This window comes from Porites lutea, chromosome 1 (assembly GCF_958299795.1).
Source record: "Porites lutea chromosome 1, jaPorLute2.1, whole genome shotgun sequence".
Taxonomy (NCBI): Eukaryota; Metazoa; Cnidaria; class Anthozoa; order Scleractinia; family Poritidae; genus Porites; species Porites lutea.
In genome coordinates this window covers 25,604,786-25,612,996 of record NC_133201.1, presented here as the reverse complement: position 1 = coordinate 25,612,996, position 8,211 = coordinate 25,604,786, and positions in this window count along the sequence as shown.

The window sequence follows — 8,211 nt, the reverse complement described above, 5'->3', positions numbered from 1 at the left end:
ATTGTGATGTAAGAAAAAAGCGGTTGTTTCATAATACGCCTCAGGTTCGTGGCAAAACAGTTTTGCGCTGTCTTGTAGAGAATTGTACAGTGAAAGTGTTGCTAATATGTATGTGTGTTTATTTGCCATTAAAAATTACGTTGCCTGATATCTGTCACGAACTAAGTAAACAACCAAGCGAGTTTACTTTGAACTGATTTCCATAGCTGGAGAGTACGCACCACCAGTACTCACTCTAAAAACTTAATAAGGTGTGCTTTTCCTATACAATCTTAACATCTTGGGGATGGTGACAGAAAATTTATCTGTAGGTTCATCATTTGACGCTTTTATTTACAGCCAAAACGCAATTTTTAGCTCTTTAGTCACAGTACTCACTTTGAAATGGAGAGAAAGAAGAACAAGATAATTTTTCCTTACTGGATCAAGCGAGTACTATTGTATTCACTTTACGGGATGGCCTTTTTGACTCAGATTATTTCAAATGCAATTACGTTTTGGTTGAAATATACCTTAGCCGTGTTTCCTTAATGAATTTGTAGCGAATATTGATAATACACGGTACTTTTGCGACCGGGTACTCTGCACGATGCTCGAAACATTGTGCTTGACCAACTTCCGCTGTACTGGGCTCCAGTTTAGGGGAGTGGGCCCGATATCGCTAATCAGGGAATTGCCCTGTAAAAACTTGCAATGTTGAGGAAATACTTTCAAAGGTCATTATTATTTCACGTGATCATCTACTTGTCTCCAAAATGCCTAAAAAGCATAGAAAAAGAGAAGAAAACAGACTTTTTCAAAAAACAAGGATTCAGACAATGCTGGAGAAACGTCCTTGGGATAGTACTGCAATATTCATATTTTTCAGTTATTTCTCGGTTCCCTCTTTAAACAGTTCAGCGTTTTCGAAATTTTCTTGCGGTTCTCCCTCCCCCCACCCTATACAAAGTTGAAACTCAGAAAAAAATTCTGGATACACGCGTCCAACATTGTTTGTGGGGTGAGGGGAGGGGTTGGACCTGTGTGAATTGGAAAACGCCCCAGAAATGCAAAAGTGTCCCAAGACTTTTGTCCATGATTGTAGGCCTTACTATGGGATCTGTGCGCTTTTCGTTGTATCTGCTCCTGTTAAGCAGTGTATATAGATCGAACGCACGTGGGAGTCTGCCTACAGATGTCCCGCCTGCTCTTATTTAAACGACAGTGACGCGAACTATTGCCAAGCCTGCGGTAAACCTAAGTCGCCTGAGCCAACGCAAGGGGCCCGTTCAAATGCAGACATGCCTCTGATCAACTTTTAAGCGCTTTACAGAATTCCAAGAATTGCTCAGAAACAAACCTTATGAACGGCAAAAGGATTCATTAGAAGTTCAGCTATCGAGTTTCTTACGCTCTCTTGTACCCCCAAAGAAATTTTCTGCTGCGATCGCGAAGACATCGTAAAGTTTTTGATTAGCATGGATGCCGCGGGAAAACAAGAACTCCATATAGGCTCATGCTCTAGTAAGACCTGTAGTTGCCCTAAGCGTCTGGCGGCCGGAACTGTCGATTCATATATAGGGAAGCTTAGATCGATTTTCAACTGGCACATCCTTGTGTTAAAGAATATAATTATTATGTTTGTAAGAGAGGAGCAAGCTCAGCGACCTTTGTAACCTTGTCTGTCTGTCCTTTTGTTCTATTTCCTATCTTCGCGGGCTTATTACCGAAGGCTCTGTGCTTTCTCCTCTCAATAGATACCTCCTGGTCAGAGATATAACATTCTTTGTTACAGACTTTTACACCGGTGATAGAGCATCCGATTTGGGCCGTTTAAAGGCAGATGAGCTTTCTCGCCTTAAGGATAGGGAGGGGTTCCTTCTTAACTGAACGTTTAGTAAAACGAGGTATGCAGGTCAGTTACGCCCCTTTTGCTCTGTTAAGTATACCAAATGTATCTGTCTGCCTGGTTTTTTGGCTGAACTATTATATTGCCGCATGTGGGACGTTAGGTGTCCCTCTTCTGAGTGAGAAACTCTTTAGATCCTCGGAACATAAAAAGTTTGTGTCACATCGTCCGCTAGAGGTTCAGCCGTATATGCAAGACTCAAAAAGTATCTTAAGGCTGCCAGCATTAATGACGGAGAGACCCTTCACCCTTAAGGGTTTGGGTTGTACTCCGGAGCAGATTGCCCAGTACGTGGTTTGGCGGAGCACAGAAATTGCCTCGTACTACACGCGCCGCCCCAGTGCTTCTACTTCTTTGCAGTTGATAGAACGGGTTACACTCAATCTCACTTCTGCGGGCTCTCCGCCCGCCCTGCAACTCTCGGACCAAGAGAATTCGCAGAGAATTTCGTATAGTTGAATTGTATCTTTCATGACTTAGGGACATTCATTCTAGTACACTACGGTGGTTATTTATGTCGTTCTATTGGATATAAACTTGTTGTTAGTTAATAACTGAATCTTTATTGAGTTATGGAGTATCGGGTGTTGAGTGTTGGGGTATTGAAATTATAAGGTCCATGTCCTTTTTTGGGAAGGACGGAGACTTGGGTTATAGCAGACTGCCTCAGGGAATGGCAAGGGGCGGATCTCTCTCCCATAACTTAGTTTCATGATGTGTTAAGTGTTAAGTTTTCAATTTTACATTTGTCCTCAACTTAGTCTTTCTCGGGTCTCTTCCTGCCTGCTAAATGCTCAACATAGTGCTACATCCTCACTGTTTACCACTTAACACATCGTAAAACTAAGTTATGGGAGAGAGATCCGCGGATTGTTGCGGAAAGAGGTAGGCGGCAAGTATAGATCGCGAGATGTGAGGAGTTGTCAACCAACACCAGGAGAGGAGGGTGGGGCGAACCTTGATAAGTCGTCTCGGCGGTCGGAGCTGTGACACAGTGAAATCAAAGCCACGTGGTGTATTATATTTCTAAGGGGAGCCTGCAGTGCAGTGATGCGTCCCTAAGCAAGGAGAGGTTTTTTACCAGTCGTTTCACGATGCGTCAATTAATTATTAAGTGAAAATAGTCTAGGGATGACAATTAATGAATTATGTGTTACGAGAGAACGATAAAAAGCCTGGTTGGTCGTTGAATACAAAGTCAGGGCACAAGCAGGAGTATTACAGACACTTAACCACTGATTTTTATCAAAGGTTTGAAACTGTAGAGGATGTAAATTTAGTGAAGGACAACATGCAGGCTCTCTTTTTTGTTAATACTTAGAAAGTTCAAGCGACATTTAACAAGAGGAGATTTCCTTAGCTTTAATTTAGGGGCCAATCTGGATGATTATATATTGCCTGGTTGGAATCTGATACCTAAAGTGCATAAATTGACAGAAAAAGCTAGTGTGGTGATGGAACCGTTGCTGGGCACGCTTTTCCTCTCCAAAGCTACGAATTGATTTAGGTGGTCTTTTCGTATTTCCTATGGTTTACAGTGAGGATGATAATGAAGTTTACATTGTCCAGAAAGTATTAAGGACAGCAGGGGCAGGGTTGCCTTTATTAATCTCCTTTTTTTATTTTATGGAAAGTAAACACAAAATTCAAGAATTTGCTTTGTACAAGGAGGCTGTCACAAGAAAAATGGCAAGATATTATAATTGATTAATTGTAGTTTGGTAAAATAAATCCAAAGTGCCCGGCGGCTGCCGGTTACAGTTTGAACAAATTGCGCGTGATGTGTAATGTCGTAAGCCCTCTAGTAAAGACGACATAATGCGGTCGTCCTGATTCTGCTGTTATTCAAACTGCAATAAGCTCGACCAATTTGTAACTTTTTTAATTCGTTTCGAAAAAAACTGTTGATATCGCTCCAAAGCATCTCCTTTGCTGTTTTAATCTGTTACGTGTAGACCTTATCCTTTGTTAAAACCTTTTCGATATGGACAGGAAACAGGGCAGCTGACTTTCAAGTTAAAACAGGTGGGGATGTTGGAAGTTTTTGGACTTATGAGGTACAATTATCTATTCATTAAACATGGACTGGTGTTAGTCGATTTAGGCACGAAGGGTCATTTCGCAAAAGTCTCACATGTATCCCATTTTCTTGGTAATTTTTATTGTAAATTAGCATTGCAGTCATTAATATTTTCTCTGGTTTTTTTGTAGCCAGTAGAAGGAATCACACGAGCGACATATACGTCTGCATCGGCTAAAATTAAGTAATCATCCCTTAGGTTGATACGCCATAAAAATACTTGTTAAAATTCATCTCGAATGATATTTTTCTGTTAGTCTTAATCTGTTTTATCGGTGTGGAGTGTAAAAGACGTTTATACTTGTTTTCAAACTATAATAGGCAAAATCCGTTTACCACTAACAGGATTCATGAGCACTTTCTAGTCTCCTGCTCCAATATTCTAATAGGCTGATTTAGCAACAGAACGGGAACGTCAATTGACGACTGCGCGCGCAAATCAAACAACTGGCTTGACCAATGGCAGAGCTGCAAATTGCGCACCGGAAGTCGAATTTAGTCCTTTCCCCGCGCTTTCCCGTCGTCAAATGACGTTCTCGTTCTGTTGCTAAATCAGCCTAATATGTCAACAGGAACGAAGAAGGGTATTTTACATGTGGCCGAGTAGAAGGAACTAAAAGCAACTAAAAGTTTAACTGTGCTATTTCGCTTAATTTGAGGCTTAGCAAGATTACCCGTACGGAAACTTATATACGTAGCTGCTTGCGCATACTAGTGTTGTAGTCTTGATAATGGACAGCAGACAATACAAAAAAACACAAACTTACAAGTATTGTAGCTCAGATAGATTGGAAAATATCCCAGGTGGAAGCTGTTTAATTCTGTTGCCGGACAGATCTCTGCAAGAATAAGGTTAATTATTTTAACTGCGTATCTCATGACAACAACAATCAGTCAACCAGTTTAGTGGCAGCTAGTGTAGTCATCATCATCATCATCATCACTTTTATTTATACACGGTAAGAACAATCAGGCTAAATATACAATATACAATATCCCAAAAATGTTTACAAACTATAGAATTAACGGTAATAGCATTTACAAAGATGAATGTTGAAATAACTAACTAAATAAAATTAATTTACAAAATTAAAGCTTGTTTTCCATTAATGCCATGTTCGAGCTAGAAGTTAATAGTTTCCGAAAGACAGTCAAAGATTTTGCTTGTCTTACATCAGTGGACAAATTGTTCCACAGAACAGCCCCGCTGTAGCAAAAGCTATATCTATAGTTATTGGTTCGTGGCAAGGGAACTGCAAGCTTGTTTTCAGAATCTCTAAGGTTATAAGAATTAAATAAATCGTTGCGTAGAATGAATTTTGAAGACATGAAATCAGGTGCAAGGCAATTCAAAGATTTATACACTATCACAGCCTCCCTTGACGACCATGAACAAAGTTTCTTCTGAATTTTCCTCCTTAAAAGGTAATTTTTAAGTGCACAAATTGTTCATGCGCGGTCCATATTTGTAACAGTACATTAAGGCTAGAGTTTTGTACGTTAATTGTTATTTCCACCATTGTGTCTTGTCTTTTAGCAATTATTTAAGCACGATGAGGGGACCCTTTTAGGGTTAATGCAGAGGCACCTTAAAACTACAACACCAGTAGCATAATACACGGGATGGTGACTTTTTAAAAGTAGACTATGCACGATCAAAGAAAGATTTCCAAGACTAAATTACGTAATAAGTAGAGTGGTACGGAACCAGAAAAACAAAGTCAGTTGTGTTTTGTAAGGGTTAGTGGAAGAAGGGAGGGATTCAGCGAACATTAATGAAGTGGAGGGTGATGGAGATGGAGAGAATGATACGGAGCGACAAGAGACTATACACAATAGGAAAAATTTCTGAAGAATTAATTTTTTCTTTTTCCATCGACTGTATAAGTATATTTTTTTCATTGACTGTATGTAAATATTTTTTTAAAAACAGTTGTAACTGCTTTGTACTCTTTTCTGTTTAATAGACGTGTTATTTTTTATTACATTTTCTTAAAACAAAACTTTTCCTTTTCATTGAAAGTACATGTATACAAATTATTAACAAATTTTATGTTTTATTTTTATTTGCCTGGATGGTTTTCATGCTACTCATTAGCTTCAGCCAAATTATGGTTGGCCAAGCGGTCAAGCTGCCCAGCCATAATAAGTTATAGCTGAGCAGCCACCCGCTTGGCTTCGATGACTGCATCTTTAATTTGTTGGGCCTTTTCTTTGAAGTGTTTCAGTAAACAAGAGAAAAAAAAACTTAATTTGTTTCTACTTTTCAACACACAATTACATCTATATGGCGATTCACAAAACTAGTTCCGTATAACGACCTCTTCAGTTGATCGTCACAGTATTCAAAATAACATAAACTACTTAGCAATGCATAAAAAATAACCTCAAGTAGTAATGAGGCTATTGGGTTACAACAGTCCTTCGGACGGCAGAAGTAGTTCCATTCACTTTTTGAGTTCATTAGATTAACTTCCCTGATTTTACTAATCTGAACAGACTTCGTGATTTGTCTTAACATCGTGTCAAATCCTGCTGTTCTCTTTGTATCTTACATCTTCTTTCTTCTATTTCCATTGCAGCCAGAGCACCTTTAAATTCTGTTTCATCCTCTGGGGACAACTGTAAAATGCAGGACCCCAACCATTTTATATATCTACTACTATTAACATATCTTGGACTCTAAGATAATAAGATATGATGAGCTCATCAGCGCCTTAAGTTAACAAAATGTTGAAAGCCTTGTCTCATCAGAAGCGCAGAAGGCAATAAAGGAGATAGGCCAAGGGAGGAGAGGTCAAAAGCACAAAATATATGGCAAAAGGGAGAACTGGCGGGCTTCGGAGACAAAGGCCTATTTCCACATGTTTCGACGCCATTATTGTACTATTTGGATGAGCTGTACGTGTCATTATGTTTTTTGAGGGTGCTTTTTTCTTACTACAATAATCTGGTACCTTACACTTTGGGGCCATAACGCTTTCTGTCACAGGAGTTCTGTAGGGGCTAGCCATTTTGAATTTCACACTTCAAAGCATTGAGTAAGTACACTTGGATACATGGTTTCCATGAAAATATGGAAATTATATTACATTGCCTTGTATTGGAAGCAGATTTTTTACCTCTTCTCTCCTTTGTTACTTGAACTGCTAACATTGCAAAGTTGGCAACGCGATTGTTTGATTGCGCTAGATCTTTTTTTAAAAAAGTAACGTTAGGAAAGCGTTCTTTCCACGAGCTTTGCTAACGCAAGTCAGCATTGAGTGACTAACGGCCAAAATGCCTTTTCGGCTCTACACAAATGTGGCTGGAAAAAGTGTACCGAAAACGATTGATTACCTCTGCCTTAAGAAAGGATTTATTACAGAGAGATGGACTATATGCTAGGATATCTAAGTTAAGATATGAATTGTACGATTTGAAAAAAGAGGACTGGTTTGAATTATGTGGCACTTGTGTGGCCTGCAAGGATGAAGGGCAGAGGTTGGAGTTAAAGGAGAAAGAAACATGGTATGTGGATGAGGTGAAGAGGGTAAAAGCGATAGTAGGAACTGTTGTTTGGACTAGGACAAGATTATTAAAAGTGGAATACAAGCAATGGAAGAGTCTTCGAGGTAGAGATTATTTATAGAAGCAAAGAATGAAGAGACAGGTGAGAGGCGGCCTGTTGATTGTGTCTGAGATTAGAGAGACTTTGAAGCTTTTCACGGGGCTTTTGACGGAACGGGATATGTTGCACGAAAAGGACTAGATAGCAAAAATAACCAAGGCGAGGGAGGATGAAGATAGTATGGCGTTCCAGAGGGAGTGCCGTGGGGACTCGACTAATCTACATAATTTCACATCAAGAGAGGTTTCTTTGGAAGAACGCGAAATACTAAATTGCGGGGATGGCGTTGCACCTAGAAGATATGGTATTACTGGTGCAAGAGAGAGACGAAGAGAGGTGCAACAACAAACAGAACTTGCTTTATTGAAATATTCTCACTAAATAATTAATTAATGCATCGTGAAGCGACCAGTAAAATACTCCGCCATGCTTAGCGACGCATCAGTGCACTGCAGGCTTTCCTTATCATTAGAATACACAAAGGGGGCCGGGACCGCTCCTCTCCGGGAGGCGGTTTCCTTTCGGAAAAAATTGTTTGGGGTATACGGTCCAGGACCTTTCGATCGGCTCTGGGACCCGGGTTTTTGTTTAAAACCAAGTATTAGTGTATGCGTCCGGGACCGTTTGGCTCTG